The following is a 20,559-nucleotide window of genomic DNA, read 5'->3' as shown; positions in this document are numbered from 1 at the left end:
ATCCATCTCGTTAATGCTGAGTGCCAAGCAGAGGCATCAGGTCCCATTTCTTAGAGTCTTTGGTATTACTCAACCCGGGATCGAATCCCCAACCTTCCAATCTCAGTGTGGACACCAAACCAAAAAGCCTCTGAAAAAACTGGGACAAACCCTAATTGTCCCCATGTTGGGGAATAAGAGATTTGAACGTTTAGTTTTGAGATCAAATATGGTCACCAATCACTGTTCCGAAAGTATCTTTCCTCTAATGATTGCACTCTAAACATACGCAAAATCCCATTAGTACAGTACACAGACATTTTAAAAGTGCAGGGCTTGTGCAACGTGCGATAGATCCTTATGACATTGCCAGCAGTAAGATTTGAGTTGGATTTCCTAGAAGACAAGGCCTGTAGCTTTCAAATTATATGTAACTTTCTTTCTTTTTTTTGGGGGGGGGGGGGGGTTAACAGGAGAACTCTGATAAGATGTAGCTACTTACACTAATGTTAACTTTCTGAAAAGGTCATGTATGGTGATTATAACAATATTTGTTCATTTCTAAGAAAGAGAATTACACAGCCCAACAATGAATAACCTTTTTTGGTTCCAGGTAAAACTATTTTGGGTTCCATCTAGAACCCTCTGTAGAAAGGCTTCTACCTGGAACCAAAAGGGTTTTACCTGCAACCAAAAAAGGTTATTCAAAGGGATCTTCCGTGGGGACAGCCGAAGAACCCTTTAAGGTTCTATCTAGCTTTTTTTATGTATAAGTGCCATATCAGCATCCCTATGCCTGTTCCTGTGCCCATTTTAGCCCACTTTCATCCAAAACATTATCATTCTCATCTGCAGATCCACACCATATTAGCATATATATTGTGCTGCCCCTCTGTGCCTCTGAGCAGAGCCAACATGGGTGTTTGTTCAAAATAATATTTTTCTCTTCTTATTCTCCCAGTACAGCCCACTACGATAGAGTCCCTGCTTTGGCGTTAAGAACTGTCATATTCAGCCAGTCTCACATACCGGTATACATATTAGTAATAATAAATTGGTTGTTATTGTTGAACATGTGGGTGGTAATCAAAAACTGCGAAACTCCCTACAGCCAACTTCATTTGGCAACTTTAGAAGGACGGCACAGAGGTTGGTTTATGCTTTAAATTAGCTACATGTAAGATTTTAAACATTTGATTTGTCCATGTTTTTGTTTTTTTAACACTGCTTAGAGAAACCTAAAATGGCTTAGTAATGCTTCTTACCATATCATAACCCAAAATGCATCAGTTGCAAGGACATAAATAAGTTTTTTATTGCTAATGTTTTTTGCTATTGTTGTCAACCTCACAAATGAGAACCAAACGCAATTCAGGAGGTTGTGTACAGTCGTGGTCAAAAGTTTTGAGAATGACACAAGTATTGGTCTTCACAAAGTTTGCTGCTTCAGTGTTTTTAGATATTTTTGTCAGATGTTACTATGGTATACTGAAGTATAATTACAAGCATTCCATAAGTGTCAAAGGCTTTTATTGACAATTACATTAAGTTTATGCAAAGAGTCAATATTTGCAGTGTTGACCCTTCTTTTTCAAGACCTCTGCAATCCGCCCTGGCATGCTGTCAATTAACTTATTGGCCACATCCTGACTGATGGCAGCCCATTCTTGCATAATCAATGCTTGGAGTTTGTCAGAATTTGTGGGGTTTTGTTTGCCCACCCGCCTCTTGAGGATTGACCACAAGTTCTCAATGGGATTAAGGTCTGGGGAGTTTCCTGGCCATGGACCTAAATTGTCGATGTTTTGTTCCCCGAGCCACTTAGTTATTACTTTTGCCTTATGGCAAGGTGTTCCATCATGCTGGAAAAGGCATTGTTCATCACCAAACTGTTATTGGATGGTTGGGAAAAGTTGCTCTCTGAGGATGTGTTGGTACCATTCTTTATTCATGGCTGTGTTCTTAGGCAAAATTGTGAGTGAGCCCACTCCCTTGGCTGAGAAGCAACCCCACACATGAATGGTCTCAGGATTATTGTTGGCATGACACAGGACTGATGGTAGCGCTCACCTTGTCTTCTCCGGACAAGCTTTTTTCCGGATGCCCCAAACAATCGGAAAGGGGGTTCATCAGAGAAAATTACTTTACCACAGTCTTCAGCAGTCCAATCCCTGTACCTTTTTGCAGAATATCAGTCTGTCCCTGATATTTTTCCTGGAGAGAAGTGGCTTCCTTGCTGCCCTTCTTGACACCAGGCCATCCTCCAAAAGTCTTGGCCTCACTGTGCGTGCAGATGCACTCACACCTGCCTGCTGCCATTCCTGGGCAAGCTCTGCACTGGTGGTGCCCCGATCCCGCAGCTGAATCAACTTTAGGAGACGGTCCTGGTGCCTGCTGGACTTTCTTGGGCGCCCTGAAGCCTTCTTCACATCAATTGAACCTCTCTCCTCGAAGTTCTTGATGATCCGATAAATGGTTGATTTAGGTGCTATCTTACTAGCAGCAATATCCTTGCCTGTGAAGCCCTTTTTGTGCAAAGCAATGATGACGGCACATGTATCCTTGCAGGTAACCATGGTTAACAGAGGAAGAACAATGATTTCAAGCACCACCCTCCTTTTAAAGCTTCCAGTCAGAGTTATTCTAACTCAATCAGCATGACAGAGTGATCTCCAACCTTGTCCTCGTCAACACTCTCACTTGTGTTAATGAGAGAATCACTGACATGATGTCAGCTGGTCCTTTTGTGGCAGGGCTGAAATGCAGTGGAAATGTTTTTTTGGGATTAAGTTCATTTTCATGGCAAAGAGGGACTTTGCAATTAATTGCAATTCATCTGATCACTCTTCATAACAGTCTGGAGTATATGCAAATTGCCATCATAAAAACTGAGGCAGCAGACTGTGAAAATTAATATTTGTGTCATTCTCAAAACTTTTGACGACGACTGTACACAACAACAGCCGGACAGCTATTCGCTGAAAAATGTGAATTAGCTGTAAAGATGCTAATAACCAGCGTCAAGCGACGTTCTAGATATATTTGTATTTTTTATGAATCCCCATTAACTGCTGCCAAGGCAGTTTTTAAATTATTACAATACATTCACAACAAATTTCCCAACACATTAAGTGTGTGCCCTCAGGCCCCTACTCTACTACCACATATCGACAACACAACATCCATATGTACGTGTGTGTATGCATGTGTCTGTGCCTATGTTTGTGTTGTTTCACAGTCCCCACTGTTCCATAAGGTGTATTTTTATCTGTTTTTCAAATCTGATAATACAGCTTGCATGAGTTACTTGATGTGGAACAGAGTTCCACATAGTCATGGCTCTATATAGTACTGTACACCTCCCATAGTATGTTCTGGACTTGGGGACTGTGAAGAGACCTCTGGTGGCATGTTTTGTGGGGTATGCATGGGTATTCGTGCATTCAACATGTCAATACCTCTCACAAATACAAGTAGTGATGAAGTCAATCTCTCCTCCACTTTGAGCCAGGAGAGATTGACATGCATCTTATTAATGTTAGTTCTCTGTGTACATCCAAGGGCCAGCTGTGCTGCCCTGTTCTGAGACAAATGCAATTTTCCTATGTCCCTCTTTGTGGCACCTGACCATGACAGAAGAGTAGTCCAGGTGCGACAAAAGTAGGGCCTGTAGGACCTGCCTTGTTGATAATGCTGTTAAGAATCCATAGCAGCACTTTATTATGGACAGACTTCTCCCCATCTTAGCTACTGTTGATCCATATGTTTTGACCATGACAGTTTACAATCCAGGGTTACTCCAAGCAGTTTAGGTCACCTCAAGTTGCTCATTTTCACTACAAATCACTACAAAACTTATTGTATGACCTCTTATTTTTGTGTTTGTATTTATTAGGTATCCCCATTAGCTGCTGCCTTGGCAGCAGCTACTCTTCCTGGAGTCCAAACACATTAAGGCACTTACATTACATATGAAACAAAATATAAAACAGTACATCATATAACATTATTACATTTCTAAATATCCACAATACATATAATTCCTGTACTGTGCACTATAACCTTGTTACATATAATTCCTGTGCTGTACACTATAACTTTGGGTTTCCTAGATATTGCTACTATATTGTGATCACTACATCTGATGGATTTGGATACTGCTCTAAAGCAAATTTCTGCAGCATTAGTAAAGATGTGATCTATACATGTTGATGATTTCATTCCTGTTCTGTTTGTAACTACTCTGGTAGGTTGACTGATAACCTGAACCAGGTTGCAAGTACTAGTTACAGTTTGAAGCTTTCTCTTGAGTGGGCAGCCTGATGAAAGCCAGTCAGTATTTAAATCACCCAGAAAATATACCTCTGTTGATGTCACATAGATTATCAAGCATTTCACACGTTATCCAGATACTGTCTGTTAGCACTTGGTGGTCTATAGAAGCTTCCTACCAGTATGGGCTTTAGGTGAGGCAGATGGACCTGTAGCCATATCACTTCAACTGTATTTAACATGAGATCCTCTCTAAGCTGTATCAGAATGTGGTTCTGAACATAAACGGCCACACCTCTACCTTTGGCATTTCTGTCTTTTCTGTATTTCTTATAACCATGTATTGCTACCACTGCATCATCAAATGTATTATCTAAGTGAGTTTCAGAGATTGTCAGGTTGTCCTACCTGCAGTATTGCTGCCATTACACGTGACATCGAAGGGATTGTTAGACAGGCTCAACATCTACAAGCTGACCCTGGGAGGGGTCCTCCTAACCGGTTGTTTGTCCCTGAGTCTGTTCGCTCCCAGGTACTTCAGTGGGCTCACTCGTCTCCCCTTACCTGTCACCCTGGAGTTACTCGGACCCTTGACTTTTTGCGACGGAAGTTCTGGTGGCCCAGGATGGAGGCGGACACTCGAGCCTTCATTGCTGCTTGTACGATATGTGCACGAAATAAGAACTCCACCCAGGCCAGCGCTGGTCATCTACGACCTCTGCCAATACCCAGCCGGCCCTGGTCCCACATTGCATTGGATTTTGTCACTGGACTTCCCCCCTCGTCTGGAAAGACTGTCATTCTTACTGTAATTGATCGTTTTTCTAAGTTTGCTCATTTTTTGGCCCTACCTAAACTGCCCACTGCCAGAGAAACTGCTGATATTTTGGTTGAATATGTGTTCCGCTCTCATGGTCTACCCACTGATATTGTCTCTGACAGGGGTCCCCAGTTTGTCTCCCAGGTATGGAAAGCTTTCTGTAAAGCTTTGGGCATCACATCCAGCCTGTCCTCTGGGTATCACCCCCAGACCAACGGGCAAGCCGAGAGAGCGAACCAGGAGATGGAGACCGCTCTCCGCTGTGTCACAGGGTCTAACCCTGGGTCATGGAGCTCCATGCTCCCCTGGGTGGAATATGCTCATAACACCTTGACTAACGCTTCCTCTGGTTTGTCTCCCTTTCTGTGTGCTCTTGGTTATCAACCTCCCCTGTTCCCTTCTCAAGAGAGGGAACTGGCGGTACCCTCGGTGCAGTCCCACATGCGCCGCTGCTTCAAGGTCTGGAGGAAGGCCAGGGTAGCTCTGTCCCGAGCTTCGTCGTACATGCAGAGGCAAGCCAACCGTCACCGGTCCCAGGCTCCCGGTTACTCTCCTGGTCAAGAGGTATGGCTTAAGTCACGTGATCTTCCATTAAAAGTGGAATCTAAGAAGATGGCGCCGCGTTTTATAGGACAGTTTAAAATACTGTCTATTGTTAACCCCTGCGCGGTTAAACTACAGCTTCCTGCCTCCCTACGGGTTCATTCCACTTTTCATGTGTCCCAGATTAAGCCTGTGTCTGTTAGCCCTCTGTGCCCGCCCTCTCGTCCCCCTCCTCCGCCCAGGGTCGTGGGTGGGGGTCCTGTCTACACTGTCCGGCGACTTCTGGATGTTCGCCGCCGGGGTCGTGGTTTCCAGTACCTGGTGGATTGGGAGGGTTATGGTCCTGAGGAACGTTCCTGGGTTCCCAGGAGCTTCATTGTGGATCCTGCTCTGGTCCGTGATTTTCATCGGTTACATCCTGATAAACCCTGTCGGCCGCCGGGTGGCGTCCGTAGAGGGGGGGGGGGTACTGTTAGGCCTACTGCTGCTAGGTAGCTCTCTCTCTCTGCTCTCCCCCTCCCCTCTGTCTGTTCTTAATTGCAGGAGTGAAGTCTGGTGTGCTGGAGTCAGGGTTCCAGCTGCAGCTCATTCACCATAATCACCTCAGCTTTAAAGACCCGGTCAAACTTGCCACTCATCATCAGATCATAGTCAAGACGACCATGTTAGTCTCGCTGCTGACTCAACCTGCTTGTTTTCGCTCTTTGTGTTTTTGGCCTGTTCTATTTACTTTTCTCCTGTGCCACAGATTATTGGAACCTAACTCCTGCCTCCGCTTCACTCCTGCCACCACCATACCGCTTTCCACTACTGGACCTCCCTTTTGGACTCACTACGGACACTAGGACGTTACGGTACCACTCCTGCTCAGAACCCTGGATCTGTTATCCTCCCTGTAGACCTGGACTTGCTCTTCCCCTATTTTTGGAAACCTGGACAATTTAACTTTGAAATAAACCTGTTAAACCTTCTCTGGCTCGGTGTAGTTGTCTGCATGTGGGTTCATATTCAGTTTAAATCGTGACACAAACTGTGCAACACAACGAGAAAGTAAGAAGAAACAGGAATATTCTCAAGTGGCTTATCAAAACCATTGCGTTATTGGGCATGCAATAATTTGCTTTTAGAGGACACGACGAGAGGGAAAGTTCCGCCAACAAGGGCAACTACAAGGAGCTTGCAGAGGTAATTGCACGTTACGATGCTTTACTTACTGAACATATCAAACTTTTGACTGTCTTTTTTTTGGGATGTCGAAAACAATTCTGAATGATTTGATAGCTTCCATCGCATCATCCATTAAAAGTTAGATTCAAGAGAAAGGTTGACGCAGCACATTTTTTCTGCATGTGCTCAAGTAGGCTTTCCACTTTCCTCCGGTATTTATTTAGCAAAGATGATAACACAGGAGTTTATTAAAACCATGTGACCTGATTAGGAAAAACTTGTCCCATCATTGCCCATATAAAACCTTTTTACAACTGATTAATCACTGTCATACCTTATAGTGTCCAGAGTTTTCCTAGTTAGGTTAATAGACAGTACCAGTCAAAAGTTTGGACACACCTACTCATTCAAGGGGTTTTCTTTATTTTTAAAAATGTTTACATTGTAGAATAATAGTGAAGACATCAAAACCACCCTTCAGCTCCCCTCAACCCCTCCCATCTATCTCTGAACACCATCCAGTTTTGATTTATATTAGCCATATACAGTGCGTTCAGAAATTATTTAGACCCCTCACTTTTTCCACATTTTGTTACGTTATAGCCTTATTCTAAAATGGATTAAATAAAACGTTTTCCTAATCAATCTACACACAATACCCTTTAATGACAAAGCGAAAACAGGTTTTTAGAAATTTTAGAAATACCTTATTTAAATAAGTATTCAGATCCTTTGCTATGAGCCTCGAAATTGAGCTCAGGTGCATCCTGTTTCCATTGATCATCCATGAGATGTTTCTACAACTTGGTTGAATCAACCTGTGGTAAATTCAATTGATTGGTCATGATTTCGAAAGGCACACACCTGTCTATATAAGGTCCCATAGTTTTTCTGGTGCCTGTCAGAGCAAGAACCAAGCCATGAGGTCAAAGGAATTGTCCGTAGAGCTCTGAGACAGGATTGTGTCGAGGCACAGATCTGGGGAAGGGTACATAACAATGTCTGCAGCATTGAAGGTCCCCAAGAACACAGTTTGGAACCACCAAGACTCTTCCTAGAGCTGGCCGCCCGGCCAAACTGAGCAATCGGGGAGAAGGGCCTTGATCAGGGAGGTGACCAAGAACCCGATAGTCACTCTGACAGAGCTCCAGCGTTCCTCTGGGGAGATGGGAGAACATTCCAGAAGGACAGCCATCTCTGCAGCACTCCAACAGGCCTTTATGGTAGAGTGGCCAGATGGAAGCCACTCCTCAGTAAAAGGCACATGACAGCCCACTTGGAGTTTGCCAAAAGGCACCTAAAGCACTCTGACCATGAGAAACAAGATTCTCTGGTCTGATGAAACCAAGATTGAACTCTTTGGAGGAAACCTGGCACCATTCACTACGGTGAAGCATGGTGGTGGCAGCATCATGCTGTGGGGATGTTTTTCAGAGGCAGGGACTGGTAGACTAGTCAGGATCGAGGCAAAGATGAACGGAGCAAAGTACAGAGAGATCCTTGATGAAAACCTGCTCCAGAACGCTCAGGACCTCAGACTGGGGCGAAGGTTTATCTTCCAACAGGACAACAACCCTAATCACACAGCCAAGACAATGCAGGAGTGGCTTCGGGACAAGTCCGGACTTGTACCTGATCGAACATCTCAGGAGAGACCTGAAAACGCTCCCCATCCAACCTGACAGAGCTTGAGAGGATCTGCAGAAAATACTGGGCGAAACTACGCAAATACAGGTATACCAAGCTTGTAGTGTCATACCCAAGAAGACTCAAGGCTGTAATCACTGTCAAAGGAGCTTCAACAAAGTACGGAGTAAAGGGTCTGAATTCTTATGTAAATGTGATATCAGTTTTTTGTTTTTAATACATTTTCAAAAATGTTTAAAAACCTGTTTTTGCTTTGTCGTTATGGGGTATTGTGTGTAGATTGATGAGGGGGGAAAAAAACAATAATCTATTTTAGAATAAGGCTGTAAAGTAACAAAATGTCAAAAGTCGGGGTCTGAATACTTTCCGAATGCACTGGAATTTTTACTGTGCTGTGATGTTTCACAAAAGTCCTGAACCTTTCTATTTTCATAGTTTCTACATATTGTAAATTAAGAGGTTTTGCTAAGAGTATTATTATATTATTTATTGATTGACTATGACTTTTCAAATTACCCAGCAGTGCTATTTGCGAGTTAGGCAGTACCAGAACAAGTGATCTAATGATTCTGTCTCTTCGCAGCAAAATTTGCAGAGCTGGGATGGTTATATCTCCCATATATATAACATTCTATTGGTTGCAAGAATTGTGTATAATAATTTTTGTATCAGTTCATAAACCATGTGCCATGGAAATTGAAAATGTCTTCACCAACTATTTTGCAACCTATATGGCACATCTGTAAATGTTTTGCTCCTTAAATGAAACTGGTATACTTTTTTATTCATTACAATTTCGGTTAACCAATTTTGGTCTTTAATGCAGGGCTGACAGACACGTGCCTTATCTTCTCCCCATTCCACTTGCCTCTTCCATTTTTTGCAGTAATGCTGCAATTGGTTGGTTATAATTTTGAATAGAGTAGACATTTCCATATATTTGTGTTGGCTGCACGTGTGACAACTCCACCAGTCCTATTTATGATTCACTTTTTAAAATCAATTAGTATATTTGAGTTTAACCATGATATTTGTTGTAATATTTGTTCTGTCTTTTCCGGTGGATTAAACTGAAATAGCAACCAACTTTATATGACTATTGGCAAAAGCAACAATCACAGCAAAATGTCAACGTATTTCTTATCAAAACACCATTAGACATGTACAGTTGAAGTCTGAAGTTTACGTACACGTTAGTCAAATACATTTAAACTCAGTTTTTCACAATTCCTGACATGTAATCCTAGTAAAAATTCCCTGTCTTAGGTCAGTTAGGATCACTATTTTAAGAATGTGAAATGTCAGAATAATAGTAGAGAGTGATTTATTTCAGCTTTTATTTCTTTCATCACATTCCCGGTGGGTCAGAAGTTTACATACACTCAATTAGTATTTGGTAGCATTGCCTTTAAATTGTTTAACTTGGGTCAAACATTTCGGGTAGCCTTCCACAAGCTTCCCACAATAAGTTGGGCGAATTTTGGCTCATTCCTCCTGACAGAGCTGGTGTAACTGAGTCAGGTTTGTAGGCCTCCTTGCTCGCACACGCTTTTTCAGTTCTGCCCACAAATGTTCTATAGGATTGAGGTCAGGGATTTGTGATGACCACTCCAATCCCTTGACTTTGTTGTCCTTAAGCCATTTTGCCACAACTTTGGAAGTATGCTTGGGGTCATTGTCCATTTGGAAGACCCATTTGCGACCAAGCTTTAACTTCCTGACTGATGTCTTGAGATGTTGCTTCAATATATCCACATCATTTTCCTTCCTCATGATGCCATCTATTTTGTGAAGTGCACCAGTCCCTCCTGCAGCAAAGCACCCCCACAGCATGATGCTGCCACCCCCGTGCTTCACGGTTGGGATGGTGTTCTTCGACTTGCAAGGGCCCCCTTTTTCCTCCAAACATAACGATGGTCATTATGGCCAAACAGTTATATTTTTGTTTCATCAGACCAGAGGACATTTCTCCAAAAAGTACGATCTTTGTCCCCATGTGCAGTTGCAAACCATAGTATGGCTTTTTTATGGCGGTTTTGGAGCAGTGGCTTCTTCCTTGCTGAGCGGCCTTTCAGGTTATGTCGATATAGGACTCTTTTTTACTGTGGATATAGATGCTTTTGTACCTGTTTCCTCCAGCATCTTCACAATGTCCTTTGCTGTTGTTCTGGGATTGATTTGCACTTTTCGCACCAAATCTCTAGGAGACTAGAATGCGTCTCTTTCCTGAGCGGTATGATGGCTGCGTGGTCCCATGGTGTTTATACTTGCGTACTATTGTTTGTACAGATGAACGTGGTACATCAGGCGTTTGGAAATTGCTCTCAAGGATGAACCAGACTTGTGGAGGTCTACAATGTTTTTTTCTGAGGTCTTGTCTGATTTATTTAGATTTTCCCATGATGTCAAGCAAAGAGGCACTGAGTTTGAAGGTAGGCCTTGATTGAAATACATCCACAGGTACACCTCCAATTGACTCAAATGATGTCAATTAGCCTAACAGAAGCTTCTAAAGCCATGACATCATTTTCTGGAATTTTCCAAGCTGTTTAAAGGCACAGTCAACATTTACATTTTAATCATTTAGCATACGCTCTTATCCAGAGCGACTTACAGTTAGTGAGTGCATACATTTTCATACTGACCCCCCGTGGGAAAAACGAACCCACAACCCTGGCATTGTAAGCGCCATGCTCTACCAACTGAGCTACACGGGGCCAACTTAGTGTATGTAAACTTCTGACCCACTGGAATTGTGATAAAGTGAAACTATAGTTTGTTAACAAGAAATGTATGGAGTGGTTAAAAAACAAGTTTTAATGACTCCAACCTAAGTGTATGTAAACTTCCGACTTCAACTGTAATTAATGTCACCTGAAATAAAAAGTACCAAAACAGACTTATTTTAGCAAAATTACATTAATTTGCATATTCTGTAAAACAAAAATATACATTTTCATTTTATACCATTTGCAGCTTTTTTCTAAGTACAATCCACATTAGCACTAAAAAGCTGATTTACCATCATTTGATTATAGTATCATTTAGTTTTCAGAATTGAAGAAAATATATATTTTGTCATATATATGTGGTAAAAACGACTGCAATTTAAAGGGGCAGTCCACCAAAATGTGCAATATCCTTAATTTTATTGACAAAATATCAAATATCAGTTCGTTTAAAAAAGTGATCCTGAGAGACATTTACTAACAATATGGTTTAGTTTTCTTTATTTACTTACCCCCACTGTTAGTGAAACAATGGGAGTGGTAGGGGCTATGGCAGCATGCTTCAAAAAGCATGCCCAGTTCTTCTAAGTCACTTCAAACCAAATGATATAGCACCCAAAATATCATAACAAGTTGCATATATAGAATATTGGATGATATTATAGGAATTCTGGTATTTATTCTACTGAAAATGTGACAACTCTTTTTTTGGAGAATACACACCAATACAGCACAATGTGTACATTCAGTGAGCAGCTAGTTTCTGTTTTGCAGTTGTATCGAGTATTCATACCACTGACAGACTTTTATGAGCTGTTTTGTCAGCAAGATATATCTACGGTCATTAACACAGTGTCCAATGAAGGGCCAGATGTATACAAAATGGTGTCGTCTGCGTAGAGGTGGATCTGAGAATCACCAGCAGCAAGAGCGACATCATTGATATACACAGAGAAAAGAGTCGGCCCAAGAATTGAACCCTGTGGCACCCCCGTAGAGACTGCCATAGGTCCAGACAACAGGCCGTCCAATTTGACACATTGAACTCTATCTGAGAAGTAGTTGGTGAACCAGGCGAGGCAGTCATTTGAGAAACCAAGGCTATTTAGTCTGCCAATAAGAATGCGGTGGTTGACAGAGTCGAAAGCCTTGGCCAGGTCGATGAAGACAGCTGCACAGTACTGTCTGTTATCGATCGCGGTTATAATCTCGTTTAGGACCTTGAGCGTGGCTGAGGTGCACCCATGACCAGCTCGGAAACCAGATTGCATAGCGGAGAAGGTACGTTGGGATTCGAAATGGTCGGTGGTCTGTTTGTTAACTTGGCTTTCAAAAACTTTCGAAAGGCAGGACAGGATGGATATAGGTCTGTAAGAGTTTGGATCTAAAGTGTCACCCCCTTTGAAGAGGGGGATGACCGCGGCAGCTTTCCAATCTCTGGGGATCTCAGACGTTACGAAAGAGAGGTTGAACAGGCTAGTAATAGGGGTTGTGACAATTTCGGCTGCTATTTTTAGAAAGAAAGGGTCCAGATTGTCTAGCCCAGATGATTTGTATAGGTCCAGATTTTGCAGCTCTTTCAGAACATCAGCTGTCTGAATTTGTGTGAAGGAGAAGTGGGGGGGGGTAAGTTACAGCGGAGGGTGCAGAGCTGGTGGCCGGGGTAGTGGTAGCCAGGTGGAAAGCATGGCCAGCCGTAGCAAAATGCTTGTTGAAATTCTCGATTATTGTAGATTTATCAGTGGTGATAGCCACCCTTTGCCTTGATGAAAGCTTTGCACACTCTTGGCATTCTCTCAACCAGCTTCATGAGGTAGTCACCTGGAATGCATTTCAATTAACAGGTGTGCCTTCTTAAAAGTTAATTTGTGGAATGTATTTCCTTCTTAATGCATTTGAGCGAATCAGTTGTGTTGTGACAAGGTAGGGGTGGTATACAGAAGATAGCCCTATTTGGTAAAAGACCAAGTCCAGATTATGGCAAGAACAGCTCAAATAAGCAAAGAGAAATGACAGTCCATCATTACATTAAGACATGAAGGTCAGTCAATACAGAACATTTCAAGAACTTTGAAAATGTCTTCAAGTGCAGTCGCGAAAACCATCAAGCGCTATGATGAAACTGGCTCTCGTGAGGACTGCCACAGGAATGGAAGACCCAGAGTTACCTTTGCTGCAGAGGATAAGTTCATTAAAGTTACCAGCCTCAGAAATTGCAGCCCAAATAAATGCTTCACAGAGTTCAAGTAACAGATACATCTCAAAATCAACTGTTCAGGGGGGACTGTGTGAATCAGGCCTTCATGGTCGAATTGCTGCAAAGAAACCACTACTAAAGGACACCAATAATAAGAAGAGACTTGCTTGTGCCAAGAAACACGAGCAATAGACATTAGACCGGTGGAAATCTGTCTTTTGGTCTGGAGTCCAAATTGGAGATTTTTGGTTCCAGCCGTCGTGTCTTTGTGAGACACGGTGTGGGTGAATGAATGATCTCCGCATGTGTATTTCCCACCATAAAGCATGGAGGAGGAGGTGTGATGGTGTGGGGGTGCTTTGCTGTTGACAATGTCTGTGACCAGCAAGGCTACCACAGCATTCTGCAGTGATATGCCATCCCATCTGGTTTGGGCTTAGTGGGACTATCATTTGTTTTTCAACAGGACAATGACCCAACACACCTCCAGGCTGTGTAAGGGCTCTTTTACCAGGAAGGAGAGTGATGGAGTGCTGCATAAGATGACCTGGCCTCCACAATCCCCTGACCTCAACCAAATTGAGATGGTTTGGGATGAGTCAGAACGCAGAGTGAAGGAAAAGCAGCCAACAAGTGCTCAGCATATGTGGGAACTCCTTCAAGACTGTTGGAAAAGCATTCCAGGTTAAGCTGGTTGAGAGAATGCCAAGAGTGTGCAAAGCTGTCATCAAGGCAATGGGTGGCTATTTGAAGAATCTCAAATATAAAATATATTTTGATTTGTTTAACACTTTTTTGGTTACTACATGATTCTATATGTGTTATTTCATAGTTTTGATGTCTTCACTACTATTCTACAATGTAGAAAATAGTAAAAATAAAGAAAAACTCTTGAATGAGTAGGTGTGTCCAAACTTTTCACTGGTACTGTATATGTTGAAGTTGTTGTCTGTGAACTATCAAAAGTTAAAGTAATTTAAAACTCTTACCACGGATAAATTATGGCTGGCTGTTATTCGTCATCCGTTAAAACTTACAGTATGTGCCTCATAGATAAACCATTGGCTCAATCAATTTTTAACAAGTAAAACATCTCTGTGTGGCCGGGACCTTAGAATAGATTACTGTTCCAAACTGTTCCAATCAGTGCAGATAAAAGATAAGTCTAATGTTGAGAATATTGAGAAATAGCCACATACTGTGCACAGACAGGACTCTTTGCCAATTTACTCCAGGTCACAATAGAGGAGTGCAAGTCATAGATCACCCCTCCAGAGTGGTTTCTGTCCACTCTCCATCCAGACATATGGTACCCAGCGACAAAGGAAATACAAGAGAGAGGAGGATAATCAATGACTGCTATCTCTGAGGAGACGAAAAAAGGTCATGCCATGTTCTTACCCATGCAAGCGATACTTTAAGTGATTGGGCAGAAGTCCCAACGTGCAGGCAGACTGATCGATCCACCTCGGGCTCTGGCTGTGAGGGAGAAGAAGAGATTCATTTATTTGATTGCCATCCAAAGGTCTCTTAAAAAAATTTTTTTTTTGTAAAAGTAGTATAAAATCATAACTAATGTACAACCTTTAGCAGTTAGCTACAAAACAACCGTCTCTTCACCAGAACATCCGAACCCCACCGGACTTGAAACTAACTCTCGCCTCACTTTCTGAGTTGAATAAACTTCTTTGAACAAGCCTGAAGAAAAAGGGGTGCTGAGGGATTCCAGTCCGCTGAACACGCTCATCACTCTTGAAATCGATTGGCCATTTCTCAGGTCCATGCAGATTGGCAGCCTATCCCCCTCATCCTCAAGCTGTCACTGGCCATGATTGAGCTTCTGAGTGCACCCAGAATGGCTAGCCTCCTGTCTTCCCATCGCTCTCTCTCTCTCTAAAGTAAGGGACGAGAAAAACACAAGACCTTGGTGGTGAACTGCATAAATGATGCAGCCCTGTCATAAGCCAAAGCTCTGGATTAGAATCACTGAGGCAGAGCGGGTAAACAGCAGCACTAGAGAATGAAGGAAACATGAATGGTGCATGAAGGTGCATGTTTTTTTCGGTACACTAAAAAGATTAGTACAGCTGGCTGCATTTTCTACCAATAACATTACATAACATGTAGTTGGAGAATACAAATAGCATGTACAGTTGAAGTCGGAAGTTTACATACACCTTAGCCAAATACATTTAAACTCAGATTTTCACAATTCCTGAAATTCAGAAGTTTACATACACTCAATTAGTATTTGGTACCATTCCCTTTAAATTGTTTAACTTGGGTCAAACGTTTCGGGTAGCCTTCCACAAGCTTCTCATAATAAGTAGGGTGAATTTTGGCCCATTCCTCCTGACAGAGTCAGGTTTGTAGGCCTCCTTGCTCGCAAACGCTTTTTCAGTTCTCCCCACAAATTTTCTATAGGATTGAGGTCAGGGCTTTGTGATGGCCACTCCAATACCTTGACTTTGTTGTCCTTAAGCCATTTTGCCACAACTTTGGAAGTATGCTTGGGGTCACTGTCCATTTGGAAGACCCATTTGCGACCAAGCTTTAACTTCCTGACTGATTCTTGAGATGTTGCTTCAATATATCCACATCTTTTTCCTTCCTCATGATGCCATCTATTTTGTGAAGTGCACCAGCCCCTCCTGCAGCAAAGCACCCCCGTGCTTCACGGTTGGGATGGTGTTCTTCGGCTTGTAAACTCCCTCTTTTTCCTCCAAACATAACGATGGTCATTATGGCCAAACAGTTCTATTTTTGTTTCATCAGACCAGAGGACATTTCCCCAAAAAGTATGGTCTTTGTCCCCATGTGCAGTTGCAAACCGTAGTATTTTTTACTGTGGATATAGATACTTTTGTACCTGTTTCCTCCAGCATCTTCACAAGGTCCTTTGCTGTTGTTCTGGGATTAATTTGCATTTTTCGCACCAAAGTATGTTCATCTCTAGGAGACCGAACGCGTCTCCTTTCTGAGCGGTATGACGGCTGCGTGGTCCCATGGTGTTTATACTTGCGTACTATTGTTTGTACAGATGACCGTTGTACCTTCAGGCATTTGGAAATTGCTCCCAATGATGAACCAGACTTGTGGAGGTCTACAAAAAAAAATTCTGAGGTCTTGGCTGATTTCTTTTAATGTCAAGCAAAGAGGCACTGAGTTTGAAGGTAGGCCTTGAAATAGATCCACAGGTACACCTCCAATTGACTCAAATGATGTCAATTAGCCTATCAGAAGCTTCTAAAGCCATGACATCATTTTCTGGAATTTTCCAAGCTGTTTAAAGGCACAGTCAACTTAGTGTATGTAAACCTCTGACCCACTGGAATTGTGATACAATTGTTGGAAAAATTACTTGTGTCATGCACAAAGTAGATGTCCTAACCAACTTGCCCAAACTATAGTTTGTTAACACAAAATTTGTTTAGTGGTTGAAAAACGAGTTTTAATGACTCCAACCTAAGTGTATGTAAACTTCCGACTTCAACTGTATATGCCTTTTTTTTTACCTACTACATCAAATGTTTGACAAGTATACATTGCTCTTATGCTTACAGCCAAATTGGGCAAAATTGGGCTTGAGGATAGCAGAGTTTGGTTCCTCTTGACTGAGCTTTGTATTGTTCACAATACGGCACTCTTTATTCATAAGGAGAGCAGAGCATTCCACTTGTGCAGAGATATTGCTGACTCGTAATTTATCAGCGCTACCGCTGCCGCCGAACATAAATGAGGTGTGGTCATATGATAAAGCTAACCCTCGCTTACATGGTCTCCTCCCTCCTCGGAAGCCCATCTTTCACTCCCAGCAAAGTGGTTGTTTTGTAGTAAATGTGGAGCGACGGGTAATTTGTGCTCGTGGAATATGAGCCTGTCTGTCTTTCCTTGGGTGATTTAACAGAGCATGAGAATGCCTCTTTCCTCGGCTCTGATGAGGATCCACTTTGTAATGGATCATTGAGGTTGAGGTGCAAGAAGAGGGGGACATTAGCTGGCACCGCAGACCTACATCGCTCTGGCGAAGACCCTGCCTGATCCCTAACGGTGGGCATTTACATTGGTGGCTTGAGCAGCAGACCACTGTCATTGTGAGGACACTTACCACATGCATGCACATACACATGCATACTCATACTCATACTCACACACACAAAGCAAGAGGTGTTTCATTAGCTCTTTCCTTCAATTACTGTAATGATATACTGTAGAAAAGTTGAAATCATGTTGCTGTCGCTCAGTATAAATCCCTACAATTTGTAGGGCCATAGGGTATGGGTAAAAAAACGGATATATCATAGGCAGCATCACTTGATCAGAATTAAGGCCTTTGAGTGAGACAGAAAGTCAATGTGTAGACCAAACGGAATGAGGATAGTCCGAGATTAAGTCATTATGTTCAGGAGCCAAACTGTACTTTATAGCTGTTTCAGTGATTCTGTAATAAAAAATAAAAAAATAAAAAAATTGGTCATTTAGCAGACGCTCTTATCCAGAGCGACTTACAGGAGCAATTAGGGTTAAGTGCCTTGCTCAAGGGCACATCGACAGGTTTTTCACCTAGTCGGCTCGGGGATTAGAACCAGCGACCTTTCGGTTACTGGCACAACGCTCTTAACCACTAAGCTACCTGCCGTAATGACACTGTCACGGATTCAGCCGAGGCTGCCCCTCCTCGCTTGGGCAGTCTTCGGCGTTCGTCGTCACCGGAGTACTAGCTGCTACCGATCCATGTATCGATGTTCGATTTGTTCTGTCTTTATTGGTTACACCTGTTTCCCATTATGTAGTGATGTCTTCCCTATTTAACCCTCTGTCTTTCACTGTGTGTTGTGTGTGTTTGTTCATGTTTCGGCAGTCGTATGTGTGCAGGTTGTTCCCTCCCTGTGTGGAGGTTGTTGTTCTTTATTTTACCTTCGAGTAAAGTACGTCTTCTGATCAGCTCTGTGTCCTGCGATTGACTTCGCCTACCGCATTTCACTGACGCCCTGACAGAAACACACACCATCTACATGGAGTCAGCAGGTACCGCGATGCCAGCCGGATCGATGGCGGAATGCGTACAACAACAAGCGGCCATGATCCAGGCTCTCGGCACCGCCATGGAACGAGTGGTGAACACTATGGAGCGATGGGAGAGAGGAGGTCTTCCTATACCTCCTCCGATTACACCACCACCTACCCCGATATCCATCGCTTCACCTCCTGGGTCCAGTGGGATTCGGCTCTCGCTCCCGTGGGCTTATGACGGTACAGCTGCCGGGTGTCAGGGTTTTCTGCTCCAGGTAGAGCTCTACCTGGCAACCATCCACCCGGCTCCCTCGGAATACGAGAGCGTGTCCGCCCTCATCTCCTGTCTGTCCGGTAAAGCGCTGGAGTGGGCCAACGCCGAGTGGTGGGGAATACACGCCGCAACTGTCAGCTATGCAGAGTTCACTCGCCGCTTTAGGGCGGTATTCGATCATCCACCAGAGGGGAGAGTGGCGGGTGAGCGTTTATTCCACCTCAGACAGGGGAAGAGGAGCGCGCAGGAATTCGCACTGGACTTTCGGACTCTGGCTGCCAGCGCAGGATGGAATGAGAGGGCCCTCATCGACCACTACCGCTGTAGCTTGAGGGAGGACGTTCGTCGGGAACTGGCCTGCAGGGACACCAACCTAAACCTGGACAAACTGGTGGATATGTCGATTCGACTGGATAACCTGTTGGCCACACGCGGACGTCCGGATCAGGGGCCGTCCATTCCATCCCCCAGCACCTCCGACCCTACCCCTATGGAGCTCGGAGGTGCTGCTATGAGGGAGACCAATAGAGGGGCCGTCCCCTACACCAACTGTGGCCGCAGAGGACACACTGCTGGTCGGTGCTGGGGAGGGCCTCCAAGGAGTCGAGGCAGTAGGCAGCGCACTGATGGACCATTTCAGGTGAGTAGGCACCCAACCCACCCAGAGCTCCCTGTTGCGCATATGTGTATGAATGTTGTGTTTCCCGAGTTTTCTTCTCATTCCCAGCATAAGGCGCTAGTAGATTCAGGCGCAGCAGGGAACTTTATTGATCGTCAGTTTACCTGTAAGTTAGGGATTCCTATTGTGCCAGTCGAAGTGCCGTTCCATTTTACATTTACATTTACGTTTACGTCATTTAGCAGACGCTCTTATCCAGAGCGATTTACAAATTGGTGCATTCACCTTATAGCCAGTGGGATAACCACTTTACAATATGTTTGTTTTGGGTGGGGTAAGGTGGGGTAGAAGGATTACTTTATCCTATCCCAGGTATTCCTTAAAGAGGTGGGGTTTCAAGTGTCTCCGGAAGGTGGTGAGTGACTCTGCTGTCCTGGTGTCATGAGGGAGCTTGTTCCACCATTGGGGTGCCAGAGCAGTGAAGAGTTTTGACTGGGCTGAGCGGGAACTGTGCTTCCGCAGAGGTAGGGGGGCCAGCAGGCCAGAGGTGGATGAACATAATACCCTCATTTGTGTGTAGGGACTGATCAGAGCCTGAAGGTACGGACGTGCCGTTCCCCTCACAGCTCCATAGGCAAGCACCATGGTCTTGTAGCAGATGCGAGCTTCAACTGGAAGCCAGTGGAGTGTGCGGAGGAGCGGGGTGACATGAGAGAACTTGGGAAGGTTGAACACCAGACGGGCTGCGGCATTCTGGATGAATTGTAGGGGTTTAATGGCACAGGCAGGGAGCCCAACCAACAGCGAGTTGCAGTAATCCAGACGGGAGATGACAAGTGCCTGGATTAGGACCTGTGCCGCTTCCTGTGTAAGGCAGGGTCGTACTCTCCGAATGTTGTAGAGCATGAACCTACAGGATTGGGTCACCGCCTTGATGTTAGCGGAGAACGACAGGGTGTTGTCCAGGGTCACGCCAAGGCTCTTCGCACTCTGGGAGGAGGACACAACGGAGTTGTCAACCGTGATGGCGAGATCATGGAACGGGCAGTCCTTCTCCGGGAGGAAGAGCAGCTCCGTCTTGCCGAGGTTCAGCTTGAGGTGGTGATCCGTCTTCCACACTGATATGTCTGCCAGACATGCAGAGATGCGATTCGCCACCTGGTTATCAGAAGGGGGAAAGGAGAAGATTAGTTGTGTGTCGTCTGCGTAGCAATGATAGGAGAGGCCATGTGAGGAAATGACAGAGCCAAGTGACTTGGTGTATAGCGAGAATAGGAGAGGGCCTAGAACTGAGCCCTG

This window comes from Coregonus lavaretus (assembly GCF_964263955.1).
Source record: "Coregonus lavaretus genome assembly, chromosome: 38".
NCBI classification, from domain to species: domain Eukaryota; kingdom Metazoa; phylum Chordata; class Actinopteri; order Salmoniformes; family Salmonidae; genus Coregonus; species Coregonus lavaretus.
The sequence above is the reverse complement of the archived record's forward strand: the minus strand, read 5'-3'. Positions refer to the sequence as shown.